The following is a 12937-nucleotide window of genomic DNA, read 5'->3' as shown; positions in this document are numbered from 1 at the left end:
CCTCCTTCCTCTCCCCAATTTAACCCTGAAGTTGCATCAATGAATCTGAGTTTCTTGCCTTCCTAATAACTTTAATTCTACTGCAAACCTCATTTCATGTGGTGCCCCTTTAACTTTTCTTGAGACTTTGCAATTCAGAGCAGTGCATGTCAATGTGGCAAACACCATCACCCAAAACTCTCAGACATGGAAATTAGGTTCACGTTTTAACGAGACTACACGTGACAGAATCGTGCTGCACCACAGCCACACTCTGAACACCAGAGTGGAAAAACAGCAGGGCAAAAACGCAAGGAAAGATCTTCCAATTGCATGCTGTGATAAAAGGTATTTTCTTACAGAAGGTTACTCACTATAGATCCATTGAGGAATCTGTTATACATTTCAGACATCCAGGAATAGGAATTATGAAACTAAGTGAAAAATCAGAAGTATTATCCCCCACCTAATGTTAATCATTCTCAAATTTAAAAATGGAAAACTCAAAACAACTTTACCTGCAATTTACAATAGCTCATCTAAATGTCTGACAATAGAGATGGAGCAAATCTAAATTAGATTCAACTTTGTATAAAAGTTTATGAAACTTGCAGGGATCCAAGGAAAATTTATAAACAATCCTGCAATTCAAATAGGTTTACTCATGACATTACAACAACCTTTGAAACTGAAGAGATTTAAAATAGCCAGAAGCTTAATCCAATCTTCCCAAACAGCTCTACATTCCTAAAAGATTCTACAACACAGCTGCGTGATTTATTTGTTTACTTGTGATACAGGCTCAACTTGTTTTAAAAAAAGTGGGATGGACAGGGGTGTAAAAGTTTGTGCCAATCAGAATGCAGCCAGATAAAAACATAAAACATTGGCATGAGGCAACAAAAACGCGTCAAATGACCACTACAAATAGCCTGACTGGAACAGTAGCACGGAAAAAGAAATGATTCAAATGCTGTCATCACTTAAAGCTCTAAGTAACCCTTCGTCTTTATATCAATTATAAACTGCAATGTCACATCAATATTAACATCCAATGGGGCCCCAGAACTAGGAAGGCATGGGCAGTGTGGCATTTGCTAGGTGGCTTACCCAAAAGAAGACCTCAGAGGGAGGCTTGGCTAATTTTAAGATAGGCATGCCATGCCTGGGCAAATTGAAATTCTGCTCGGGCACAAAGCCAGATGTTTACCTCTCCTGCACAATTCCAGACGCTAGATCCACAGCAACACGTTTCAAGAGTGAATGCACAACTGAAATTCAAGACCTCACCTCTTGCTGACATACATGAAAAAAAGAGAGAGAGAAAGGAGAGAGAGAATGCAAGTTTCAACCCTGTTCAATGCAGGGAGATTCAAATTCTTCACCAGGTCAGAGAAGTACAGCAGCCCCCCCACCTTGTCCATATACAGTTTTGGTTAACCTGTTATAGGAAAGAGATGGTTAAACTGAAAAGAGTGCAGAAAAGATTTAGAGGATGTTGCCAGGGCTAGAGCTATGGAGAGGTTGGCCAAGCTAGATCTCTATTCCTTGAAATATAGGGGAATAAGGGGTGACCTTATAGAAATGTTTAAGATTATGAGAGGCATAGATAAGGTGGACGGTCAGTCTTTTCCCCACGGTAGGGGAGTCCAAAAACTAGAGGGCAGAGGTTTAGGGAAGAGGGGAAAGATTTAAAAGGGGCCCAAGGGGCAACTTTTTCCATGCAAAAAGTGGTGACTATATGGAACGAGCTGCCAGAGGAAGTGGTTAAGGCAGGTACAATAGTATCATGCAAGATGCACCTGGATAGGTACACAGAAGGGTGGGGCTTAGAGGAATATAGGCCGAATGCAGGAAATTGAGACTAGCTGGGTGGGCACTATGGTCGGCATAAACTGGTTGGGCCAAAGGGCCTGTATCCATGCTGTATTGTTCTATGACTATGTTCCACGATGCAGCAGATCACAGGCCTTCCCCTTCCCTCTCATCCCTAAATACAAAAGCAATGACCACCTTTGCATCACTAGAGGACTGTACCAACTCATGCTGACTACAACAAGAATAAAACCCCTTGCAACTATGCACAGGTATGGTCAGTGGGGCCTGGAGCTCAGCCATTACTGCAAATCACGAAGCACACCTATTTCGGCAGTTTCCACCATCAGTTATGTATCTGTCTAATCTGGCCAAGACAGAATATGGCAGTTGCTGGATATGGGTATGGGCCACCAGTGGAGCTCCAGTTTATCACCTGGTTTAGCGAGTAGAAATTCTTCATACAGGATGCTGTTATGTGGGGTTATTTCCAACTGAGGACAAGATTTGCCCAAGATTTACATGGCTTCCACCAGTCTATCCATAAGAGAAATTCTCCACCATCCCACACAAAAATCACTGCAGCCTGCAGTAACAACTAAACCCTCAAACTTAAAATCTTCATTTCTGTACTTGAATTTAATTAGACTTGTCCTTTCTGATCTCTCTACATTCTCCAGACTTTCACGAAAGCTGCATTCTCTGGCCACCTCTGGACACCACCCACCCCCACTTCAACTGCATACCACAGATAACCATGTCATTGGTTGCTGAAGATCTACATCCCAAAATTTCCTCCCTCTACCGCCCTTGCTACTGTTCACTAAGGCTTGCCTTATAAACCATCTCTGACCTTTGGATTATCTAACACCTTAACTCAATGTCATTTGACAAATGTTCCTGGAAAGCACAGGGAAGTCATTAAAAACCACTTATAAACACAAGCACATGTTGATGAAAGCAGTAATCTGGTTTTACTTCAAGGGAGGAGACACCTGTAAAATCAACTGCAACAACTGATTACTCCAAGGTCAATGTATCCAAAACTCAATGTGAATTGCATCTTGTAAATGGCCCACACTGCAACAAAGGTCCTTTGCTGGTGAAGCAAGAGAGCATGAAAGAGAAGACGCAAGTCAGGCAGTTTGTCCTTGAAAGAGGACATTTCATCAGGCCCTTGACTGGTACTTTGTGGATAGTGGGCAAGCTTTGGAGTCAGGTGGTGAGTCACTCACCACAGAATACCAGTCCGTGCAGATGCTTCAGTGCAATCTGCTGCAGTCAGGAGTGCCATCTTTCAAACAAAATGTTAAAAAGGTTTACCTTTCCAGCAATAAATAATCAAATAGCTCTCCCTTAACCCACATCACTGAAACAGACCCCTCTGATGTTCGCGAAACCTTGCTATACAACTCTTTCCATTCCCTATGGTGGTGTCAGTGATCCAGGAAACAAAACACTTGCTTTACCCCAGCGGTTTTCCCAAGTACAGTTTCACCTTCCAGATCTGACAAACCCAATACAAATAGTTAATAATCCAAGATCACCATCCGAGATCCATTTTTAAAGGAAAATATTATCCCTGATCCTCTGAAATTCCCTTAATGGGCACTCATTGTTTTTCTTCCTTGGGTCACTGAATTGTTGTGGTTCACTTTGGATCCACACTACCCTCTTGACATTCCTTTCTCAGAGCACATCTGCACTCATTACCAGTCCCTCTTAAATGTTGGTTATCATGGAGGATGCTTTTTTTAAAAACTGAAATAATATTTTAAGTATCCATTCTACAAGTACAATAAAATTCTTTGATTACAGTTTATATAACAGCATCCATGCATGCTTTACATCAGAATACGAGCCAGGAATGCTGCAATGATTACACTCATGCTGATCATTTATCAGCATATTCTTGTTTTAAAAAAAAGACAATTACATTAAACATGCAAGGTTCAAATCTCACCGTTCCATAATACAGCACCGACAACTAAAAGCAACAGGCCTGTATGTCAGCGTTTGGATAGAGAGAGAGAGAAAACAAAAAACTCACAGGTATAGAGAACTAAAGACTGGTAAGGCCCATCAAGAGTATAAGAAATAGAGTCACAGAGCAATACAGCATGGATACAGGCCCTTCGGCCCAACGAGTCCATGCCGACCATGGTGCCCACCCATGTCCCAATGTGGTCCCAGTCTCCTGTGTTCGGTCCATATCCCTCTAAGCCCCGCCCCTGCATGTACCTATCCAAGTGCTTCTTAAACTATACTATTGTACCTGCCTCAACCACTTCCTCTGGCAGCTCGTTCCCTATACTCACCATCCTGTGTGAAAAAGCTGCCCCTCAAGTCCCTTTTAAATCTTTCCCCTCTCACCCTAAATCTATCCCCCCTGGTTTTTGATTCCCCTACCCTGAGGAAAAGACTGTTACCATTCACCTTATCTATGCCCCTCGTGATTTTATAAACCTCTATAAGATCACCCCTCATTCTCCTAAGCCTCAAGGAACAAAGACCTAGCCTGGCCAACCTCTCCCCGTAACTCAGGCCTTCTAGTCCTGGCAAAATCCTCATAAATCTTTTCTGCACTTTCCAGTTTAACTACGTCCTTCCTATAACAGGGTGACCAAAACTGTACACAGTACTCCAAGCGCAGCCTCACCAATGACTTGTACAACTGCAACATAATATCCCAACTTCTATACAGTACCCTGACTGATGAAGGCCAGCATGCTAAATGCCTTTTTCACTACCCTGTCTACCTGTGACACCACTTTCAATGAACTATGCACTTGTACTCCTAGATCTCTCTGTTCCATTACACTCCCTAGTGCCCTACCATTCATAGTACAAGTCCTACGCTGGTATGGCTTTCCAAAATGCATCACCTCACGCTTGTCTGTATTGAAATCCATTTGCCACACCCCAGCCCACTTCTCTAACTGATCAAGATCCCCCTGTAATCTACGATAACCTTCTTCACTACCAACACCTCCTAATTTCATGTCATCTGTAAATTTACTGCTCAAACCTTGTGCATTTGCATCCAAATCATTTCTATAAATAACGAACAAGGGTCCCAACACCAACCCCTGCAGCACACCACTAGACACCGACCTCCATTCCGAGAAACAACCTTCAACCACCATCCTCTGCTTCCTATCTCTGAGGCAATTTTGAATCCACTCAACTAGCTCTCCCTGGATTCCATGGAACCTAACCTTTCAGACCAGCCTACCATGCAGGACCTTGTCAAAGGCGTTGCTAAAGTCCAAATAGACAACATCCACTACCCTACCCTCATCTATCTTTTTGGTTACCTCTTCAAAAAACTCTAAAAGGCTCATCAGGCATGACTTTCCACGCACAAACTCATGCTGACTCCTCCTAATCGGACTCTTTGTCAATCCAAATGCTGGTAGATCCTGTCCCTCAGAATTCCTTCCAGTAACTTCCCCACTACTGATGTCAGGCTGATCAGCCTGTAGTTCCCTAGCTTGTCCTTGCTACCTTTCTTAAGCAATGGAACAACATTAGACACCTTCCCATCTTCAGAAACTTCACTAGTAGAAGAGTAAGGTAATGCTTAAAAAGGTAATTAGGAAGGCAAAAAAGGGTCACGAAATATCACTGGCAGACAGGATTAAGGCAAGTCCAAAAGGTGTTTTATATATTAAGGACAAAAGAATAACCAGGGAAAGCGTAGGACCCATTAAGAACAAAGGGGGTAATCGAGGCATGGAGCCAGATGATATAGGTGACATCCTAAATGAATAATTTTCATTGGTATTCACAGGGAAACAGACTTCATAGTTGGAGAACTCAGATGGCAAGGGTAAAGTTCTGGTGCAAGTTTCCCCAAATCAAGAGGAGGTACCTGATGCCTTGGTAGGCATAAAGATGGATAAATCCCCTGGGCCAGATGAGATTTATCCCAGACTGCTGTGGGAGGCAAGGGAACAGATTGTCATGGCTCTGGATGAGATCTTTACATCTTCACTGGCCACAAGTGAGGTACCAGATGACTGGAGAATGGCATATGTGGTCTCCCTTTACAAGGAAAAGCCTGGCAATTACAGACCTGTGAGCCAAACATCAGGAGGAGGAAAAAAATTCTGAGGAACAGAATTAATGATCACTTGGAAAGTCATGGACTATTCAGAGATGGTCAGACACAATAGCAGACTAAGCTGATTGAATTTTTTGAGGAGGTAACAAAGTGTATTGATGAGGGCTGAGCAGTAAATGTGGTTTACGTGAACTTCGAGACCTTCAACAAGGACCCACATGGGAGACTAGTCCAAAAGGTTAGGGCCCATGGGATCCAGGGCAAATTAGGAGACAGAGGGTGATGATAGAGGGCTGTTTTTGTGATTGGATGCCTGTGACTACTGGTGTTCCACAGGGGTCAGTGCTGGGACCCTCGCTGTTTATAATATACATGAATGATTGATGTTAATGTAGGAGTCACGATCAGCAAGTTCACAGATGAGATTCGTGGAGTTATTGAGAGTATGTAGGGTAGCCTTAGGCTACAGGGTGATACTGATGTATTGGTGATGGCAATGGAGTTTGATCCTGATAAATCTAAGGTATGCATTTTGAGAGTACCAATGAGGCTAGGACACACACCATAAATTGTAAAGTCCTAGGGAGCATTGAGGATTAGAGGGATCTTGACATGCAAGTCAAAAGATCCTTGAAGGTGGCAGCACCAGTAAATAACATTGTTCAGAAGGCATATGGAATGCTGGCCTTCATTAATTGTGGCACTGAATATAAGAGCAGAAATGTTATGCTCCAACTTTATAAAATGTTGGTCAGACCTCAGCTGGAGTACTCCATGCAGTTCTGGTCAACACACTACAAAAGAAAATGTGATAGCCCTAGAAAGGATGCAGGAGATTCACCAGGATGTTGCCTGGGATGGAGCATTTCAGTTACAAGAAGAGCCTGCAGAGGCTAGGTCTGTCTTCTCTGGAGCAGAGGAGGTTAAAAGGGGACATGATTGAGATTATAAAATAATGAGGGGTACAGAGAGGGTAGACTACAGGAAAAATTCCCCCTCAGAAGTACACAAAACCAGGGGACATAGACTTAGGGCAATTATTAAGGGATCTAGTGGTGATCCGAGGGGGACCCTCTTCACCCAGAGAGTGGCAAGTACCTAGGATGCACTGCCAGAGACACATCTGGAAGCAGTCACTGACAGCATTTAAGAAGCATCTAGATAAACATTTGAATCGCTTAGACCTTTAAGGATTATAGGCCAAGTGCTGGAAGATGGGATTAATACAGGTGTGTGGGCACAGTGGATCGAATGGCCTGTTTTCATGCTGTACGACTCGATAATTGCCTAACATGCAGCTTAACGAGACCCTCCTGTTAGGTTCAATACAGTGCAAAATTACTTGAATTTAATGTCATCTCATTAAACCCACCTTTTCTACATCAATATTGCTTAAAGAAAAACCCTCTTAATATTCAAGATTAATGCAGAAGCAGTGCACAGAAAACATACAATTACGATCACTCACTTCAGAGCTCTATGCTGTGCTTCCAGGAACATTCCCTTACTGGCATGTCATTCAAGGCTCCATGGATGGGCCACATGGGCAGACATTCAGAGATGCTCCGATGGAGCAGTGCAAGGCACCCAGCTCCTGCCCGGATCAAAGCAACCAGGGCAGGATATCACGCTCCGCACTGTGGGGGGGGGGGGGGGGGGGGGGGGGGGAACAGACTGGCAAAAAAGGCAATTTTAGCAAACAATGTGCAAGAGTCACCCCCTGCTACTTCCTCCCTTTTTAAAGGTTTTGTTTTAAAAATTCTTGGCTGAACTCCAAGCCTTACGAGTGAAACCTTACCAACCATTTCTACAACCCAAACTGATAATCATTCAGAACCAACAGAATGAAAGATTCTATTAGCTCCTGGCTGTGAAATCACATAAAGTCATCATGTTTGAAAGAAAGTAACACAAGTGCTCCGAACTTTCCTGCGCCCTCACCACAAAATTCAGTGTCAGAAGTTCGTAAAGGAACATCTGAACAAGCCCGAAGCATTTTGGAAACAAGTCCTGTGGACTGATGAGGTTAAAATAGAACTTTTTGGCCACAATGAACAAAGGTATGTTTGGAGAAAAAAGGGTGCAGACTTTCATGAAAAGAACACCTCTTCAACTGTTAAGCACGGGGGTGGATCAATCATGCTTTGGGCTTGTGTTGCAGCCAATGGCACGAGGAACATTTCACTGGTAGAGGGAAGAACGAATTCAATTAAATACCAGCAAATTCAAGCAGCAAACATTACACCTTCTGTAAAAAAAAAGCTGAAGGTGAAAAGAGGATGGCTTCTACAACAGGATAATGATCCTAAACACACCTCAAAATCCACAATCGACTACTTCAAGGAGGTGCAAGCTGAAGGTTTTGCCATGGCCCTCACAGTCCCCTGACCTAAACATCATCGAAAATCTGTGGATAGACCTCAGAAGAGCAGTGCATGCAAAATGGCCCAAGAATATCACAGTACTAGAAGCATTTTGCAAGGAAGAATGGGCGAAGATCCCCCAAACAAGAATTGAAAGACTCTTAGCTGGCTACAGAAAGCATTTACAAGCTGTGATACTTGCCAAAGGGGGTGTTATTAAGTACTGACCATGCAGGGTGCCCAAACTTTTGCTTCAGGCCCTTTTCCTTTTTTGTTATTTTGAAACTGTAAAATAAAAAAGTAATCTTGCTTAAAATATTAAAGAAATGTGTCATCTTTAACTTTAACTTTATGCCTTTAGGAAATCAGGTCATCTTTTACTCGCTTAGCTATTCACAGTAACAGAAATTTTGACCAGGGGTGCTCAAACCTTTGCATGCCACTGTAAATCAAAGGTTATGGGAATGGAGTTCAGGACAAAAAAAAAACAGATCAGCCATTGACAGACAAGTTTGAGAGGATATATGGCTTATTCTTGATCCTATTTCTTATGTTTCTGATGGCATGGGTTTATAACACAAAACTGTCCCTGATTCAGCATTCTCAACTGTATGGGAAATAGAAGTCTCCAACACTAGTAGCAACACCAGGTTATTGAATAGAGAAGAGGGAACATTATTCTGCACTGACTATACCTGACCTTAGAGCACCACATGTTTGAAATGGAAAGATTCCCATCATAATTCCTCATGCTGACACACATATAAAAAGCAATTACTTCCAAGCCATTTTCTTGTACCTCAGGCAAAGCATCCCTCTGATTGTCAGGATTATGATATTTATGATTTTTCAGATACCCCAACATATACAATGCTTGTGCCAATTCTGCCACTGCTTCCTTTAGTTGGCTGGTACTCTTTAATAAAAAAGTTCTTCAATACTCTGCTGGGAATGCATCAGTTTGAGAGTAGCGCACCAAACAGGCAAATTTGCGATTTGGCGATCAGTTTTGAGATGAAATATCATCAATCAAGCCACACCTTGCTACTAATAAATGTGGCCCAAGCCCTGTTGCTTCAGGGTAATTACTGCAATATACACTGAAAATTACAGCTACGACTAGTATAGATTTACATCAGTTTAGGTCCCACACACAGGTATGACACATAACAAAATACCTTGTTTGTATGTGTGGGGTTGTTGAGGGATATGAATAAATGTTATCCAGTTTGCATGTAACAACTGAACCTAATTTGAAATTTCAATATCACATTTGATACTTGGCTTGCAAGCTTCAATAATTAATGCTTAGAATAGGTTATAACCTATTAGAGTCATACAGCATGGAAACAGGCCCTTCGGCCCAACTCGTCCATGCCAACTGTGTTGCCCAGCGAGCTAGTCCCATCTGCCTACATTTGGCCCATAGCCCTCTAAACCCCTCCTATCCATGTACTTATCTAGATGGCTTTTAAATGTTGCTAATGTGCCCGCCTCAACCACGATTTCTGGCAGCTCATTCCAAATATGCACCACCCTTTTCGTGAAGAAGCTGCCCCTTTTAAATCTCTTGCCTCTAATCTTAAACCCATGCCCTCAGTTTCAGCACCCCCTCCCTGGGGGAAAGACTATGTGCTTTCATCCCGTCTATGCCCCTTGTGATCCCTCAATCTCCTACACTGAAGTCCTATTGTGTGCAATTCTGGTTGCCCCATTACAGGAGGAATGAGGGAGGCTTTGGAAAGGGTGCTGAAGAGATTTACCAGGATGCTATGTCTAATAGAGGGTATCAGCTATAAGGAAAGGTTAGACAAACTTGGGTTGTGGTCTCTGGAGCATCAGAGGCTGAGGGGAGACCTGATAGAAGTTTGTAAAATGAGAGGCATAGATAGGGTAAACAATTGGGACTTTTTATCCAGGGTAGAAATGTCAAGTATTGGAGGATATGCATTTAAGATGAGAGGGAGAAGTTTAAAGGAAATCTGTGGGGCAAGTGTTTTCCTTACACAGAGTGATAGGCGCCTGGAACGGGCTGCTGAGGTAGTGGTGGAAGCAGATACGATGCTGGCATTTAGGAGGCTGTTAGACACATGAATATGCAGGGTATGGAGGGATATGGATCACCTACAGGCAGAGAGATTTAGTTTAATTCGTCATTGTGTTTGGTAGACATCGCGGGCTGAAGAATCTGCTCCCGTGCTGTAATGTCCTAACCAATACCAAAGCAAAAGCCTGATTACAATGTTTGTTGGGGATTTTAAAAAAAAAAGAGGTTAAATGTAATTGTACAATGTCACCACTATATCCAGCATTAGACATCTGTGGGGAAAAACATAATTTGGAGTAGCCAATTATATTTACATTCGCAAAAAAAATGGCGTTTGCCAAGTTACTTCCAAGTCCATAATTTAGGAAAAGTGCCGATGCTGGAAATCTGACCTGGAAGGGTCTTCAACCTGCAACGTTAACTCTTGTTCCTCTTTCCAAAGATGCTGCCCGACCTGCAGAGTATTTCCAGCATTCTGTTTTCTTTTCGAGTCCCAACTGAAACGCCTCGTGGCATCCTGCCCCCGACATGCGAAATGCAAGTCTCACAACCCACTGCATCTGGAATGCAAGTCAGCTGCAAACAGGGCTGAAAGTGCCAAAATATGGAACTACAATCCAAATGACTTTTTTTTTAAAAAATCTTAATAAAAAAAAATAAAAGTTACAATTTAAATGCCTCAAAGCCAAGAATGGTCAGACCGGAGAAAGTGCTGGCGAAGTCTACTCTTCTGTTTACATCGGTTCATTCTTGCATCATCCTTCTCCATGGGAGCACCATCAGCCATGTGGCCCCTGCAACTGCTCCACTCAAGGACCGGCTCATCGCAGACCGCAACACCGTGCTCGGTGCATACACCCCACCGCTTCTGCACCCCCTACCCCCACCACCCCCAACCCTTTTCACTTACCGAGCCGTCAGCCGGCTCCGGGTCACTGCCAAACCCCAAAGCGCGCGCGCACACACACACACACACAGCAACATAAAGGAGAGGTCGAATTAAAACGTGGCGCTCACCTCGAAGGGAAGCGGGGATTTGGGCGGCAGGCGCCTCAGGCACGGCGGCTGCCGGAGCCGGGAGGAGAGCAGAGCGGGACCCGGCGTGTGACCGGACTGCAGTGGCGAGGAGACTCCCAGTACTGCGGGTCAGGTGCACGCTATTGCATTAGGAAGGACACTGCCTGCCGCTAATGCCGCCAGCGCCCGACACAGAGAGGCGGTTCCCCCCGCCAAGCCTCTGCATGACATAAATGGCAACGTGACCTCATCGCAACGTATCGAATCGAGGAATGCTTTTAGCAGCTTGTCCATATCTGCCTATGTTTGGGCACCTGAGCCGTGTGCATTTCCAGTTCAAAGCGGATTAGGAAGGAATGAGGGAGAGAGAAAGACGTGCATTGCTATAGCGCCTTTCGTGGGGGTTCCAGCTCGTCCCCAAACGTGTTGTCGTCAGTGGAGCAACTTGTAAAATGCACTGCCTGCTGTATTGTCGGGAACATGATAGCAAATCTCACACGTCAAGCTCCCACAATAGCCATGTGTTAATCAAATGAAAATCTATTTTTATGATGCTGGCCGAGGAATAACTATTGGCTGGGGCACAAGTGTAACTCCCCTTCTCTTGGCAAGTGTGTTGTTGGATCTCTTGGAGAAGGCAGACCCCACCTCGGTCAAATGTTTACATCCAAAAGGTTGTAGCTCTGACGGCCTGGCCTTCACTGTACTGCAAGATGCATCAGAGAGAAATGGAGTTAAACCTAAAGTCCATCTGTGGCCAGCAAGGACATGGATGTCCGTTAATTTCTCTTGCTTCTGTATTATTTTGAAGTGGAATTTGACTCTCAAACTTCTGACAAAGGCAAGAGTGCTCCCAGTTGAAATGCAGCTGACTGCTCCTGACGCAGAAGTTGGAGTTCTGATGAAGAAGAAATAAGTAAATCATTGCCCAGATGACCCATTGGCTTCACTATCAATAAATTATTTTGAAGTTGAGCTATTGCTCTGGCCGAACAAACAGAACACCTGAAAAGTCAACAGAAAGCTTGCACCCAAGACTGAGTTAAATAACCAGATAATCTCGATAGCCAATACGATTTGGTAATCTAAGGGCATTAGCTGTAGGGTAAATATTTAAATAGCGCCATGGGATCTTTAACATCTCATCTAAAAGACAGCACTTACTGCAATGCAATATCCCCTCAAAATTGCACTGAAGAATCAGTGATTAGGTGATGGACCCAAGCCTCTGGAGTGGCCATTAAAGATCTGACTGCATTGATCATTTTTCTTATCACAAACCAAGAGATGCCGCATGTTGCAGTTAGAGATTGACCTTGCATATGTAGGACTTGGGTTCAAAGTAAATTAGTCTGATGGAATAAAATAAATTTAAAAATGCTTCCATGCATTTACAGCAACCATGTTAAGATTAAATAGCAGTTCAGGCCTAGACTGATTATGGGTTTTCATTGTTCCATTATCAATTATATTTTTAACTGTGATTCCTTGTAGCAAACATTCAAGTCATTTGAACTAATCTTTTTACACTGTTTGCAATACGTGAGCTTCAGATAAAATATTAATATAAGTGGATGGTTTCTGAAGGTCACTGTTCTAAGTAAGGTTATTACCTAAAGAAATGAGAGGTTTTTAAAAACTTTCTGTTAT

General features: G+C 43.2%; 1 protein-coding gene across 9 annotated transcripts in view; it reads right to left on the bottom strand.

Moving 5' to 3' along the window:
* LOC127575771 (high affinity cationic amino acid transporter 1-like) overlaps positions 1–11546 on the bottom strand; it is a 56479-nt gene extending 44933 nt beyond the window's left edge. The window contains exons 1-3 of one of the 9 annotated variants that reach the window (XM_052025843.1): positions 11288–11539; positions 10663–10858; positions 8452–8508 (exon numbers count right to left, since the gene is read on the bottom strand). The gene's annotated coding sequence lies outside the window, so the exon portion shown is untranslated. Of the gene's footprint in view, positions 1–7328; positions 7475–8451; positions 8509–10662; positions 10859–11287 lie in introns of those variants that run through there. The other 8 variants (XM_052025844.1, XM_052025840.1, XM_052025842.1 and 5 more) reach the window with 8 other exon arrangements.
* Between the last annotated feature and the right edge of the window lie 1391 nt (positions 11547–12937).

Source organism: Pristis pectinata, chromosome 11 (genome assembly GCF_009764475.1).
Source record: "Pristis pectinata isolate sPriPec2 chromosome 11, sPriPec2.1.pri, whole genome shotgun sequence".
Taxonomy (NCBI): Eukaryota; Metazoa; Chordata; class Chondrichthyes; order Rhinopristiformes; family Pristidae; genus Pristis; species Pristis pectinata.
The sequence above is the reverse complement of the archived record's forward strand: the minus strand, read 5'-3'. Positions and strand labels throughout refer to the sequence as shown.